This window comes from Heloderma suspectum, chromosome 4 (genome assembly GCF_057233095.1).
Source record: "Heloderma suspectum isolate Gila_16-S chromosome 4, 16-S_ref, whole genome shotgun sequence".
Classification (NCBI taxonomy): Eukaryota; Metazoa; Chordata; class Lepidosauria; order Squamata; family Helodermatidae; genus Heloderma; species Heloderma suspectum.
In genome coordinates, this window is record NC_139461.1 from 20,841,157 (window position 1) to 20,856,968 (window position 15,812).

A 15,812-nucleotide genomic window follows, 5' to 3' on the forward strand; every position below is an offset into this window, starting at 1 on the left:
AGCTTCCTTATGTCCACAAAGCTTCTTTTTTTAAAAGAATTGGGCTATCTTCTATAATAATGTACTATAAAGTTTTATTTTTAATAACAAAAATATGTCAAGTATAATTAAACAAACTTAATTAATTGCAAATTGGAGCAAAATAAAATACGAACCCAAAAAGAGTCGCTGTACACCTTTATAAACACAGGTGAAGGCCAAAGTACAATGATATGCCAGTAACATGCGGCCTGTAAACAACTCATGAAGGGATTAAGACACATCTACACTTTGAATGTTTCAATAAACACAGTTAGGGTGCAATCCCATCAGGATAGGTGGCCGCCTCTGAACTCGGAGGTGACCGCCTATCCAATGTAGGCAGAAGCAGCGCAGGGGGGATCTTCCCTTCCCTGCTTCAGCCACCCTGCAATCGCAGCTAGATAGCCAATTTTGGCTGTCTAGCCATGGGAAGCCAGAGTGGCAGGGAGGGACAGATGCCAGACAACGCATAGGAAGTGTCGGAAAGACAATGCATAGGAAGTGTTGCCCTCCCTGCCCTGGCCCACCCCCAGGAACGCGCCATTTTCACTGGTCCGTGCTGTTCTTATGAGCACAGAGTGTGGGGCCAATCCGTGCTGCCCGTGAGGATTGCGCCCTTAGTCAAGTTAAAGTTTTTGTTAGATTTCATTTTTCTCTACAAACTGTGTTAGCGGGGAACCGACTGGTTTTATATACAAACATCTGAAAATGTATAAAATACAAACCATTATTCTGGACTGGTTTTATCCATGCATAAACATAGAAAAAGATCTAAGCTCTCATGAAATTGGTCTAGCAAAACATTACCTCATTACAGTTAATCCACATCAGACAAGTTTTCATTTTGCCTGACAATGTCCTATAATCCATTAAAATGTATTCAATAATTCATAAGATTAATCCAATTCATTTCAGCTAATTTGGGATCTTTCATAATATTGAAACTTTTTTATCTAAGCAATTCCACATTTTAATTAGTTCAGCTTCTTTCTTTCTTTCTTCTTCATCCAATACGTCAGTTTTACACACTGAAGGCACAGTTCAAGGGTCCTTGGGAGGGTGTCCCAGGGGCCATTGGATACTGCCAACTCCCCTCTCTGCTGCCACTGCTTGTCTGCTTTCTGTGCTCCAACGGTGGTCGGGGAGGGCACCGGTGCATGCTACAGAATCCGAAGTCCTCCTGTTTCCCTGACATAGCCCCAACAAGTGAGAACAATTACATCAGCCCCGGATCTGGTGTAGTTATCCCCCTCCCATTGGAAGCAATCGGAGGGGGGAAATTAAAGAAGGACTGTGTCACGTTCCCTTGGCCCCCTCCTTCCTTGTGCACACACACAAGAAGAGAGGCTTCAGTCTCATGCCTTTAATTCACTATCAACAGGTTCATTACAGATACAAATCCTCCAAGACTCTCAGGCTACAAAGGAATGGCAACAGGGGATCCAAATGAGAGCTACGACGTTGCCAGCAGTTTGAAACAAGATTTGCTGGTGAGAATAACTTAGGGAGGGATGCCCCTCCCTTCCAGTGATGCTCCCCTACATCGACCCCCATGCATCACCAACCGGGTTGACTGTCTGAGCTCCACCTCTAACTTTTCCCTCTTCGCTCTGCACCGCAGTCTAGCATCCCTCAGGTCACACCCCGCACTCTCCTCCTCCTGGGTTCTCACCGGGGGGCAGGGCTTCAGGCCCAGCCATCTGGGTGCTAGCATCCTGAGAAGCATGCCTATCCATATCTGAACTCGCTCAGGAAGATGCCTCCCCCAGTTCTGGCTGTTCCCCTTCTGAATCTCCCCCTTCTGCTAACTATCTCCATACACTCAGAATCAATCCTGACATCCTGTAACATATGCCTGTTATATTAATGTATGTGTTGGCACTGTTAAATGTGACCAGGTAAGACAGGGTGAATAGAGTGTTATGGGGTGAGTGGAAGGGGGGGGGGTTGTGTGTGAGGAGACTGAGGTTATAAAAGGAACGAACTGACAGTTGGAACTTAGATAGGGCCTTAAGAATTTGAGAAAGTTATATCTAGTGAATGGGGTTTGGGGAATAAGGATTTAGAAGGGGTAGAGTAGGAAGGATAAGACCAAGTATATATTTATTAATAACAGTTTCTTTCTTTCTTTCTTTCTTTCTTTCTTTTTGTGTTTAACAACTTTTATTTGTTTGTTTTTGATACAAAATCCCATGTGTTGGTTTGGCTTATTGCACTACCATTAGAAAATCTAGCTCCTTGTTACTTCGCCTGTATTGGCTAGAGGGAACCCATTAAGCATATCGGGTGTCTCTTTAACGCAGAGAGTAAAAGGGGATGAAACTTTGTGTGTCAGTGAGGACAAGTGGCCAAAGTGGAGGCAGACATCCTGAGGGGGTTTTCAGTTTTGACATGTGGAAGCTGAAGAATGTATCACTCAGGGCAGGAACGTCACAAGGACAGAGAAGAAAAAACTTGTGGGAGAGCTACTACCCCCACCTGCTGTCTTGGCCAGCGTGAGCCCAGCAGGGCATAGGACATAGCATTAGCTCTGCCATGGCTTCTCCCCTACCCATTCAAGCAGGGGTACTGAATCCTAGGCCCATGGGCCAAATCTGGCCCTCCGGGATTCCTCTGGGAGCCACACTCCCTTCCTCTGGCCCCACCCCCTTTCCCCCAGCAGCCAATAGTTTGGTGGTTTCCCACATTTAACTAAGAAGTTGAAATGCCTTCCCTGAGGCTTAGTTACTGGCAGTAACAGCTTTAGACTAAAGTATGCTAGTATTGGGGACATTTTTGTGTGTATTTTGGCCTGACACCTTCTGCCTTTGGCCCCACCTATTGCCAAAATGTGGCCCCCAAGGGCTTCTCCAAAATTAGATTCAGGCTTCAGGCTGAATGAGGTTTGACATCCATAAGAAGATGAGAACATATGAAGAGCCGTGCTGAGTCAGACCCAGGGTCCATCTAGTCCAGCATTCTGTTTACACCATGGCCAACCAGCTGCCCATGGGAAACCCACAAGCAGAACATGAGTGCAACAGCACCCTCCCACCCATGTTCCTCAGTAACGGGTGTACCTATGCATCCTGCCTCTGACATTGCAGGTAGCGTATAGCCATCAGGACTAGCACCCTGTCAGGAGTGCCCTGGCGGCCTCTTTCAGTCTACTCCAATAGCTAACTCAAGACACAGACAAAAGGATTATTTTCAAGGCTTTAATTATTTTACAACTTAATGACTCTTTCAGATGCTAATCACCAGTGACTAAGCAATGAACAGCAGAGTAGCCTATGCTCCAGGTAGGCAGGTGGTCCACGTTTGAAGGAGAATCATGGGAAGACTCTGAACTTATGAGCTAGGGAGAGATCCTCCCTCTTTCCCTTGGGTCCTCGGGACGCGACCATTGCTTGCGCGCCAAACGAGCGCTATGCCTCCTTTCCGCGCCCTCCAGCTGTCGTCGCGCCCGGCGTTGGCGTCGAGCATCCAGCAAGCCCCCCTCTAGTGCTTTCTCACTGCCAGGGTCACTATCTCTCTCAGGAATGCTGGCAGGAGGAATCTCTGCCAGCTGCTGTGCCTGTTGAGAGATGAGCGCGCTCCTCTCCCACAAATTGCTGTTCCTCCTCAGAATCAGAACTGCTCTGGGGTTCTATCGGCTCAGTTTCCACCCTGACACACCCCTGCATTAAAGGGTTCCTTGCCCATTAAAAACCCTCACAATTAACATGGATACTTCTGCGTTTTTCACTGTTAGGCTATCAACATTCTTGCTGCCATCAATGGATAATTAATTTACTGTTTGAAGCTGATCCGTCCCTTCTACATCCCTAATTAAATAACTAGGTGAATCCAAGATGTTCAGAACTACTTAATAGCTCCTGGCCACCATGTTGTGTAGCCGTTAAAACATATGGGTTGTTGTTTTTTCCAAATCAGACCCATCATGGTAATCTAGCCTGGATGTTATCAGAGCACAGATAACTCTGGCCAATCATCATGGGGTGGCAGATACAGTTCTATGTTGACTTGACTTATGAAGTTTCTGATTCAATTTTTCTATGAGAGATGATCATAGAATATAGACGAGTTGGGACTTAAAGTAGGGGATGAGAATAATAATATGTTTCTTCCTTTATATCCAGGATGAGCTGTCAGACTGATTGAGCAGCAAAGGCTCAAAAGTCAGTTTCCAAATTGCATGAGACACATGTCCCTTGTGTCTGTTATGCTTGCGCCAAGTAATTCTTACTGAAATAGGAGATAACATAATCAGGAAGGGACAATAGATGTGACACTGGAGAACTTCATATACTGCCTTGTTTGAAGTAATGTGACTTTTATTTTCATCTTTAGTGCAATGGTACATGGGGTTTGTAAAATCCATTCTGTCTGCATTTCGTGGATTGTCAGGTGCCTTTCATTCCATCATTTCATCACTGACAGAATCAGATTTTTTTTCCATTTTCCCAAATTTGCACAAATTTTTATTTGCACAAATTTGCAGTTGTGAAAATGCACAAATACCTGTGAAAATGCACAATCCCCCCACAATGAACAAATCGCCTCCTAAATGCACATTTTTATGCTTTAGCCTACAGGGGAAATGTGCATTTTCAACCGGTGGTGTTTTTTTTTTTTCATTTTATGTATTTTTCTATGTCTAAATGTGCGTAAAATTCCAGAAAGAAAAAAACCTGGTCCACAAGTCCACAGAAATTTGCAACTTGGGACAAGCTGGTCCGCTGCACAATCCATGAGTCGCATTCACAGAAATCTAAACTCATTTTATTCTGTTGCTGATTTCTCCAACATCACTAGTGCTCCAGGGTAGTAGTTCTCGTATCAGCTTGGCATTGCTTGACAATCAGCTTGCATGGCCCCATCATCTCTGTTCAGAAATACACATTGGTAAGTGTACTTGACATCCCAATTATTTTGTCTGGCTAAGGGGAAAAGACCGCTACTTATAGAGCAAGGGTGGGGAACCTGCTCCAACAACCTCCAGATGTTGCTGGACTACAGCTCCCACCATCCCTGGTCACTGGTCATGCTGGCTGGTGCTGATGGGATTTGGAGTATGGCAACATCTGGAGGGCCGCACAAGTTCCCCACCCCTGTTACAGAGCAGAGGTTCAAATCTCATAAATGAAATAAATTTGTTCCAATAAAGCTCGTGCGATTACAGACAATAGAAAGAAGTTTGGATGTTTCAGTTTAGCAGCACAGAAGGGGGGTTCAGATAACAGCCCCCTCCTAGAAAGCTGCCTTATACCAGGGCAGACTGTCTGTCTGTCTAATCTAGAATCATAGAATCATAGAATAGTAGGGTTGGAAGGGGCCTACAAGGCCATCGAGTCCAACCGCCTGCTCAATGCAGGAATCCAAGTCAGAGCATCCCTGACAAATGGCTGTCCAGCCTCGTCTTGAAGGCCTCCAGTGTGGGAGAGTCCACCACCTCCCCAGGTAATTGGTTCCATTGTCGTATTGCTCTTACAGTCAGGAAGTTTTTCCTGATGTTCAGCCGGAATCTGGCTTCCTGTAACTTGAGCCCATTAATCCGTATCGGGCACTCTGGGATGATGGAGAAGAGATCCTGGCCTTCTTCTTTGGGATAACCTTTCAAATACTTGAAGAGTGCTATCATATCTCCCCTCAGTCTTCTCTTCTCAAGGCTAAACATGCCCAGTTCTTTCAGTCTCTCTTCATAGGGCTTTGTTTCCAGTCCCCTGATCATCTTTGTTGCCCTCCTCTGAACCCTCTCCAGTTTGTCTGCATCCTTCTTAAAGTGTGGTGCCCAGAACTGGACACAGTACTCCAGATGAGGCCTAACCAGTGCTGAGTAGAGGGGAACTAGTACTTCCCGGGATTTGGAAGCGATGCTTCTATGAATGCAGCCCAAAATAGCATTTGCCTTTTTTGCAGCTACATCACATTGTTGGCTCATATTCAGCTTGTGATCGATAACAATTCCAAGATCCTTCTCGCTTGTAGTGTGGTTGAGCCAGGTATCCCCCATCTTGTAACTGCATTTGGTTTCTTTTTCCTAGGTGCAGAACTTGGCATTTGTCCCTATTAAATGTCATTCTGTTGTTTTCTGCCCAGCGCTCCAGTCTATCCAGATCACTTTGAATTTTGTTTCTGTCTTCCAAAGTATTAGCTATCCCACGCAATTGTGTGTCATCTGCAAATTTGATCAGCATTCCCTACACCTCCTCCTCCAAGTCATTAATAAAAATGTTGAAGAGCACTGGGCCCAGGACTGAGCCCTCCAGTACCCCACTCGTTACCTCTCCCCAGTTTGAGAAGGTCCCATTGATAAGCACTCTTTGAGTCCGATTCTGTGGCCAACTGTGGATCCACCAGATCGTTGTTTCATCTAGCCCACTTTGAGCTCATTTGCTCATCAGGAGATCATGGGGCACTTTGTCGAAAGCTTTGCTGAAGTCGAGGTATATGATGTCTACAGCATTCCCACGGTCTACAAGGGAGGTTACTTTATCAAAAAATGAGATCAGATTTGTCTGGCAGGACTTGTTCTTGACAAATCCATGTTGGCTTGGAGTAACCACTGCATTGTTGTCAAGGTGCTTCCAGATGGATTGCTTGATCATCTGCTCCAGAATTTTCCCAGGGATTGATGTCAGGCTGACTGGTCTGTAGTTCCCAGGTTCCTCCTTTTTACCCTTTTTGAAGATAGGGACAACGTTAGCCCTCCTCCAATCATCTGGCACTTCCCCCGTCCTCCATGATTTCTCAAAGAGAATAGACAGCGGTTCTGAGAGTTCTTCTGCCAGTTCCTTTATTACTCTAGGATGCAGTTCATCTGGCCCTGGAGATCTGAACTCATTCAAAGTAATTAGGTGTTCCTTGACCATATGCCTGTCGATCTCAAGCTGCAATCCTGCCCCTTCAGCCTGTACTTCACCTTTGCCAGGGGGTCATAGACCCTCTTTTGGGAGAAGACTGAGCCAAAGTAGGAATTGAGCACCTCTGCCTTTTCTTTGTCATCTATTATCGTTTTGCCATCCTTATTTAATAGCTGAACCACCATTTCTTTCCTCTGCCTTTTACTATGTACGTAGCTGAAGAAAGCCTTTTTGTTGTTTTTAACATCCCTTGCTAACCTCAGCTCATTCTCAGCTTTAGCCTTCCTGACGCCATCCCTGCAATTCTGTGCTATCTGCCTGTACTCTTCCTTTGTTACTTGGCCTTCTTTCCACTTCCTATATGTGTCCTTTTTTGTTTTCAGGTCATCCCTAGGGGTGGACGAAAGTCACTTACCTGTCCTCGAAGCTTGTTCGCAGTGGGGGGGAGGCGCTTCGCTGCTCCCCCCGCAAAGTTCAGGCCACGGGGGGGAGGCTTCCCGCCTCGCCTGGCCGAAATTCAGGCCGGGGAGGAGGCGCCTCGCCTCGCCCGGCCGCGAACTCAAAAGTTTTTTTGGTTTTTTTTAAACGCCCCCGTGATAGGCTATGTGACGATTAACGTAGCCTATCACGGCTAGATCTGCAAAGTCAGCCGTGATAGGCTACGTTAATCGTCACGTAGCCTATCACGGGTGACTTAAAAAAAAAAAGCGCGTACGCAAATGGCGGCCCCCATAGGGAGCCGCCATTCGCGTTCCTTATTTGGTCGCTGTAGTCTACGTAAATCTTTACGTAGACTACAGCGACCAAATAAGGAACGGGAATGGCGGCTCCCTATGGGGGCCGCCATTATCAGTACGCGCTTTTTTTTTTTTTAAGTCACCCGTGATAGGCTACGTGACGATTTACGTAGCCTATCAAGGCTGACTTTGCAGATCTAGCCGTGATAGGCTACGTTAATCGTCACGTAGCCTATCACGGGGGCGTTTTTTTTTTTTCTTTTATTGCAATGGCGGCGGCGGCAGCCGGTCGAAAGACCGGCTGCTGCTCCCGCCCCGGACGAACACCCACCGAACCGCCGGCTGGACCTGCCGCCGGGAGGGACATTCGGCAAAGGTAAGTCCCGTCCCGGGGGAGGGGGGTGCGGGGTGCGGGGGGGGGTGCAGAGAATTTCTCCCCGAAACTTGTTTGGGAGGCTGAACACGTTGGCGCTCGGCCCCCCGAAGTTTCGGGGAGAAATTCTCCGCCATCCCTAGTCATCTCTAAGCTTTTTGTGAAGCCACATTGGCTTCTTCTGTTGTCTTCCACCTTTTCTTCTTGTTGGAATTGCTTGTGATTGTGCCTTGAGAATTTCCTTTTTTAAAAGCTCCCACCCATCTTGGACTCCTTTTCTCGCTAGCATCGCTTGCCATGGGACCTTACTGATCATTTTTCTGAGTTTATGAAAATCAGCTTTCCTAAAATCCAGGGTACGCGTTTGACTACACTCGGCTTTTGCTTCCCTTAGAACCAAGAACTCAAGTACAACATGGTCGCTTTCCCCCAGAGTTCCTGTAACTGCTCCTTTATCCACTAAGTCATCTCTGTTGGTTAGGATCAAGTCAAGGATAGCCGATTCTCTAGTTCCTTCCTCTACTTTCTGTAGGAGGAAGTTATCCGCCACACATGTCAGGAATTTCCTGGAGGGGCCATGTTTTGCAGAATTTGTCTCCCAACAAATATCGGGGAAATTGAAGTCCCCCATTACTACTACATCATGCTTCCTTAAAACATTGGCTATTTGCTTTTCAAAAGTTTCATCCTTGTCTTCTCCTTGATTGGGTGGCCAGTAGTAGACTCCGACCACCAGGTTCCTTTTATTCTTTGCTCCATTTATTTCAACCCAGATGCTCTCGATGGGGCTACCAAGCTCCTCCTCCTGTATTTCTGTGCAGAGATATGTATTTTTCACATACAGTGCAACCCCACCTCCCTTTCTGTTCCTCCTGTTCTTTTTGAACAAGTTATATCCTTCAATTGCTGTATTCTAGTCATGAGAGTCATCCCACCAAGTCTCAGTTATACCTATCAGGTCATAATTTCCCTCTTGTATTAAGAGTTCAAGTTCGTTCTGTTTGTTTCCCATACTCTGGGCATTAGTATATAGACATCGAAGACCATGTGCTTCATAGTCTGGCTTTCTTCCCACATGTGTCTGAAGACTATTATTGGGTGCTATCAGAGCTGTTCTCTCCATTACAGTGCATGCACCTATGTCCATTGTTACCCCCAACATTACATCTCCCTTCCCCGTAGGATTCAGTTTAAAGCCCTCCTGATGAAGTTCTTCATGCTGTGGCCAAACACAGTCTTCCCAGCCTTTGTGAGGTGCAACCCATCCCTAGCCAACAGCCCATCTTCCAGGAAGTATAGCCCATGGTCCCAGAATCCAAATCTCTCTCGTCGGCACCACCTTCGTAGCCAGTCATTCACCCGGAGTATTTTTCGTTCCCTTTCTATCCCTCTTCTAACTACTGGAAGGATGGATGAGAAAACTATCTGGGCCCCAAAGTTCTTGAGTTTCCTTCCCAAAGCTTCAAAGTCTGACGTGATCTCTTCGTAGCTCCGCTTGGCGGTATCATTTGTTCCCACATGGATGAGAAGAAAGGGATACCTGTCAGTGGGCTTTATGAGTGCAGGCAACCTTTCAGTCATGTCTCTAATCTGTCCTCCCGGGAGACAACATACCTGGCAAGTCCATGGGTCTTCGCGACATACTTGGGTCTCGATCCCACGCAGCAAGGAGTCTCCCACTACTACCACTCTTCTCTTCTTTTTCTTGTAGGCCTGGATTTCATCGCCTCTGTTTGACTGACCTTTAGCCTCTTGCTCACTCTCATGCAGGTTCCCCTGTGATTCTTCCTCTGCAGGCTGTCCTCCAGTCTCATCCGCAAGTACCTGGAATCGGTTCCACAGCTCCACTGCTTCCACTGGTGCAGAGTGGCGTCTAATTCTTCTTCGCCTAACTGTCACCCTTTTCCAAGGAGTATCCTCTACTCCATTTTTCTTCACCTCAGCATTTCCCACTGCCTCATCTTGCTGTTGCTCTTCAAGCTTCTGGTCTGCCCTTTGCTGCTGTAGTTCCCCCATTCTGTCCAAGAACTCTACGTGTTCTCTTATTCCCCGGAGGGTCGACAGTCGCCGCTCCAGTCCACTTACTTTTTCCTCCAGCAGCGTGATCAACTTGCACTTGTTGCAGGTGTAGGCCATGTTGTTCTCAGGCAAGAAAACAAACATTGCACACACCTTGCAGGTCACCACCACTGGAGAGTCTTGTCCTTCCATTGCCTCTTTTCCCTTTTTGTGTCTAGCTTTGTGATTGTTCTAGACTAGCCTGTGCCTGCTCCTCTACTCAGTAGAGGTTAAAAGCAGAGTCCCACTGGTGTGAAAGTGTGTGTTACAAGACAAATAGATGGGAAAAAGTTAGTTAAAAAAATAAAAATAATTTTAAAAAAAATGTTAGGGGCCTCCCCCTTGACCTCCCCTGCCGAACTCCCCTGGCCAACTCCTGTTTGCTCCCCCTGTTCGCTCGCTCTGTTTGCTCTCTCTCTGGGAGCCTGCCTGCTTCTGTAGTCCCTGGAGCAGTTTGCTCTGCTCTGCTCTGCTCTGCTCATCTGGGAGGTGGGAAACAGACTGAAGCTTCCCGCCCAGTCAGCTGCTGGGAGTACTCAGGCCACACCCCTCCAATTCAGTTGGAGCTCTCAGAAGCACCTGGTGAGCTCACAGCCAATCAGAAGGATAAAGGGCAGCCCCCTGGGCTTCCTGCAACCCACTTACCTCTTAGCCTCTGTCTCCTTTGTCTCCTTTGTCTCTTCAACCCCTGCAACTGCCCTGGCCAACTCCTGTTTGCTCCCCCTGTTCGCTCGCTCTGTTTGCTCGCTCTCTGGGAGCTTGCCTGCTTCTGTAGTCCCTGGACCAGCTGGAGCAGCTTAATCTAGTATTGTCTCCCCTGACGAACAGTGGCTCTCAAGGGTTTCGTCACCTGCTACTTGACCCTTTTAACTGGAGAGCTCGGGGATTGAACCTGGAAGGTTCCACTGAGCTGCGATCCCCTTTGAAAAGAAGCAAGGAATGAGGAGATGTTAGGAGCTACTGGGGCTAGGCCTGGGGAGGAAGAAACCCTCATCTCTGTGTGCTGCTGCCCTGTGTGTTGAAAGACCACAACATTGCAGGGCACAGCTAAGCAGCAGAGCACATGCAGATGATTCCATGCAGATGATTTCAGGTCCAATGCCTGGCATCTCTGGGTAAGCTGGGGAAGGATTCTCCTGTCCAAATCCCTAGAGAGCTGCTGCTGGTCAGTGCTGACAATACTGAGCTAGGGATCTATGAGAAATTAGTTTCAATTCGGACTTGATCAGGATTTTACCCAGTTCGCACCTTCTGGACCGAACACGGACTCGGATGCAATCTGCCATCAAAGTCCATACATTTCTGGGCTTGCAATGACATTTGTGGACCAAAAAAATGTTTTCGATATTATGCGTACTTTCGAAAAATGTGCATGAAAAAATGCGTACTTTTGAAAAATGCGCACAAATTCACTTTAATCAATGGGGAAAGAATGCGTACATTTCAAAGATGCGCACAATTGATGTGTACATTTGGAAAAATACACATGAAAGTACTCATGGATTTTCATGCAAAAAGGAAAAAACAAACCCCACAATTTGATAATGACCGAGTCAGAACAAGCTTTGAGATGGAATTCGGAGAACTTCTGCATTCTCGGGTTTGCTGAATCACACATCCTTATACTGAGCTAGAGGGACCAGTGACCTGACAGCTTCCTGTATTCCTGGATATACTTACCAAATGCATGAAATAGGATGTGGGGTTGTGCCAGTGCCAGTATGTCAATGAGTCATCCATGCAACAGAAGTGTGAATGGGCTCTATACCCATAGTGATGTAAGCGTGCAAGTATATTTGTGAAGGGGAACCATAGCCAGTCAGGGTTTCTATCTGCATGGAAAGGACCTATACACATAAAACCGGGGATTGAACCTCCCCTCCTTGCCCACTGAGATGGGATTGTGAGGGGGTTGGGAAGCTAAAGGTGGTCTGCAGAGAAAAAATGGGTGGGGCTCCCTGGGACTCAGCAGGCTACATGGGGCAGAGGCGGGCCACATGTGGCCTGCAGGATGTAGGTTGCCCATCCCTGCTCTACACAAAATGTGGGAGGATGTCTTACACCAGGTCAGGCTCGTTGTCCATTTAGCCCATATTTTCTGGTGGTGACTCTCCTGGGTGTCCGGTAGAGTACTTTCCCCGTCACCTGCTTTCTATTCCTTTTAACTGGAGACAGCAGGGATTGAACCTGGGACCTTCGGTATGCAAAGCATGTACTCTCTGTCACCAAGCTGTGCCTCACCCACCCTCAAGGGATGTATTACCTTTTTTTACCACTTTCCTCCCAGTGCTTATAGTGCCAGATGCTAACGGTTAATGGATTCTCCCTAATTGATGCCACTAGCTTGCTTGCTTGCTTGCTATTTATTTATTTATTTTCCTCACTGAAATTCCCCTGCTTTTATTTTCTGAGATCTTCGTAGTATAAAACAATGTCTTTCCCCTAGATAATTGCTCAAAAGTGCAGCATGTGAACCAGCCGCTTTCAAACCTTTGCAGACGGAATTGTTTGCTTACATAGAGAGCAGGACTGTAATTACTCTCTGCTGGGATTATATATCAAGGTCAAAACTGTGTGATTCAGTCTATTGTTTAGGGATAAAAGGGAGTTGATTTTTGGCATAGCGGCAGACAACTACTGTAGCAACAATGTTGACATGGCCCTGGTATAATTTCCCCCCTGTTTTTTAGCTAACTCCAGTTCAGCTGTACCAGGAAAAGGGGTTGCTCAGTATTAAAGATGACAAATGACAAAGTCATTCCCTCTCTTTCCGATGTTCAGAGGTGAGTGCCAGTGCTTATGTTACAAAAATAGCACCATTCACGCGCCAGAGTGAGGTCTCAGCAGGCTCAGTAGAACCCTAGGGCTTGCAAAAGTACCAACAATATTTAGGGGGGCAGGACTCTGTAAGGGGGGGCAGGAACACCCCCACAACAACCCAGTGAGGACTCAGCATGGAATAAAGATTGACTGTTGGGAGCGGGAGATGGAAAACTGGGTGGGAGGAGTATGGAATAGAGTATCTTGGAGAAGGGCATGGCTGGCTGATGGAAGCAATGAACAAGAGAACTCCACACTGCAACGTTTTGCTTCAGGACCCACTTAAACAACTCAAGCATGTTTGTTTGTTTTTAACCTTATTATAGTTTATAATAATTATATTATAAACATTATAATACACAAAATTATTATAACATTATAATACACAAAATACCCACAGCATCAGCACCGACTCTTCTTCAATGCCCTTCTGCCCCCACGCCACCTTCAGTGCTGAATGAGCCAGGGGCACAGATTGGTTTATCATTTAAGAAAGCGCCTAGTCCACTTTTCGAGCTTCACAGACATTTGTTTACGTGGACCAAGTTTCAAGCTCCAGTATATAAAGATGCTAACACCATACCGGTCTCTTCCAGGGTGGAGGAGGACAGAGATGTAGTGGTAAATTTTGAAGTGCAGGCTCTCATCATGACAGTCCACATAGCCACACCTCCAAGGAAAGTCCAGAACTGCAGGCAGCTGTGTTGATCCATATCAACAAACCAGTTCCAGCAGTTTCATCTCCACCAGGAGCTGGTCATTTGTAAAGCAAATGGGTCTTAATTGTCCATTCAGACCACCCCCAAATACCTTGCATTACAACAGGGAACAGTATATTGTTCCTGGGACAATCATTTCCTCCCAGCTACTGTGAGGATTGCAGCTAAGCTTGGGGGGAACAGGGAATTCTGAGGGGGGTGGCAGAGGATCCCTGAGAGCCCTGGCTCCACTACATCACTGGAAGAGGAGCAAGCTAACCTCCTTGTCCATCCTTACCGTGGAACTCTCTTGGTAAGAGTGGAGTTTGTCCCAGAATAAGAGAAAGCAACAGAAGGTTAATGAGTAAGCAGCAAGTGGATCTGGTGGCAGGGAAGGCTCCAACTTCAAATGGAATCTTTGATAATTTGTAGGTTATCAAGGGGTGACTGACTGTTGGGGGGAAATCAGCCTGCTACAGAGGGCTCTGCTGCAAGTGGGAAAACTGGTCCCTTCTTGCCAGTAGACCGGATATTCCACACAATGACTGGGTTTGCACTGGCTTTAAGGCTCAGTGGGTTGTGGCACGTACTGGCAGCCATTTTGAATATTCAGCCCCAGTAGGAAGTTTGCCATGATTTGTCATGCCGTCCAAACCTGGGTGGCAGGGGTTGTTTGAGGGGGAAACAACCCTGAAATATCCATAGCCTGTTTTAAGGTTTATTTGAGGGTTGTTTCCCACTCAAACAAACCCTGCCGCCCAGGTTCGGACAACATGACAAACCATGGCAACCTCCACCTGGGGGTGAATATTCAAATGGCCACCAGCACATGTCACAACCCACTATGGCTTAAATAAGCCACAGTGGGCTGTGGTGATCGTGCAAACTGGTCAGACACCACACCTGGAGAAACATTATTCCTCTTTTAAGAGGAACACAAGGTGTTGCGGATGCAGGAGACCATCCTTTGTTAGGCTTTCTAATACTCCAGGATGATGAAATGAGAGCTAATGACAGGGCGAGATGCTCTCCTGATAGCTGGGATTCTCTCTGCAGTTTTTAGAATGTCATGCCTATCAGAGTTTGTGACAGCAACAGTTTCCAGATGCCAGGAGGCTGCAAGCAAACAGTTTGGCGGCAGTTTGCAGTTTTGAATTTGGGGACAGAGAGGCACGTGAGCTGGCTGAGGGGAAAACACAGTGGGGTGCAGGGGCGCTCTTTCAGGATTTGATGCAGGGTTGGTTGAAGCGTTGCTTGCTTTGCAAGTATCTGCTTCCTTTCAATATGCATATTGAGTCAGGAAATGTGAATAACCTCAAAACAGAGTTGAGAAGCTTGAAGTATTCAGGGTCATTTTCTTAAAAATATATTGTTTTCTATGGTATCATTTTTACATTTCCTCCCTAACTTTTACCATGGATTGGTGCAACTCCCTTCTTCCTGGAATAGCCCAATTGGTCTAATCCAGGTTTCCCAATGTGGTGTTCTCCAGATGTATTGTCTACAGCAAACATATCTCTAGCCAGCATCGCCCGGTTGGAGAAGGCTACCTTTGAAGCACTAACACCACTATACTATACATGTACCCTCAGATGTAGTCCCACTGAGTTCAATGGGGCTTACTCCCAAGTAAGTGCGCATTGCATTACAGCCTTAGCAACCTGTGAATGACTTAAGACAATAAGGAAAATGATGTCGCTGCAATTCTCTGGAATTTCTTCTTGGTGTAGTTGGGTAACATATCTCAGGGTAAGAGCTCTTGGAGATAACAAATTTCTGAGGTTTGATTGCATAACCCAGCACTTTCACCAGGTGAATCCCTGAGGGCCAAATTCCAGTTTGGAGAAACTCTGGGGGCCGCATTCCAGCGGTGGGTGGGACTGAAGGAAAAAGGGTGGAGCCAAAAATTCCAAATATTGTGGCGTAAAGCCTTAAGTGAGACATTTCAGCCATTTAGAATGGGGAAAAAACTGCACAAAAGCTGAGAAACCACCACGTTAGGTCGTTGGAGGAAAGGGGGTGGGTCCAAGGGAAGGGGTGTGACTTTCTGGGGAGCCCTGGAGGGCCAGACTGGGACCCCAGATAGGCAGGATATGGACCACCAACATGAATTTCTGCACCCGGCTTAAATCATATTTTGAGAATAAAAATTTAAAACCATTTAGAAGTGTTTGAACAGATGAAACACCTTGCCTTGCAGACTACTAACTGCTTACTCATCCAGTTAAAAGAAATATAAGAATAAAGCAATGCAGAGGGT

General features: G+C 46.6%; 1 protein-coding gene across 1 annotated transcript in view; it reads left to right on the top strand.

Annotated features, from left to right (window-relative positions):
- ASAP1 (ArfGAP with SH3 domain, ankyrin repeat and PH domain 1) overlaps positions 1–15,812 on the top strand; it is a 253,995-nt gene that overhangs the window by 30,590 nt on the left and 207,593 nt on the right. The gene's annotated exons all lie outside the window — the stretch shown is intronic.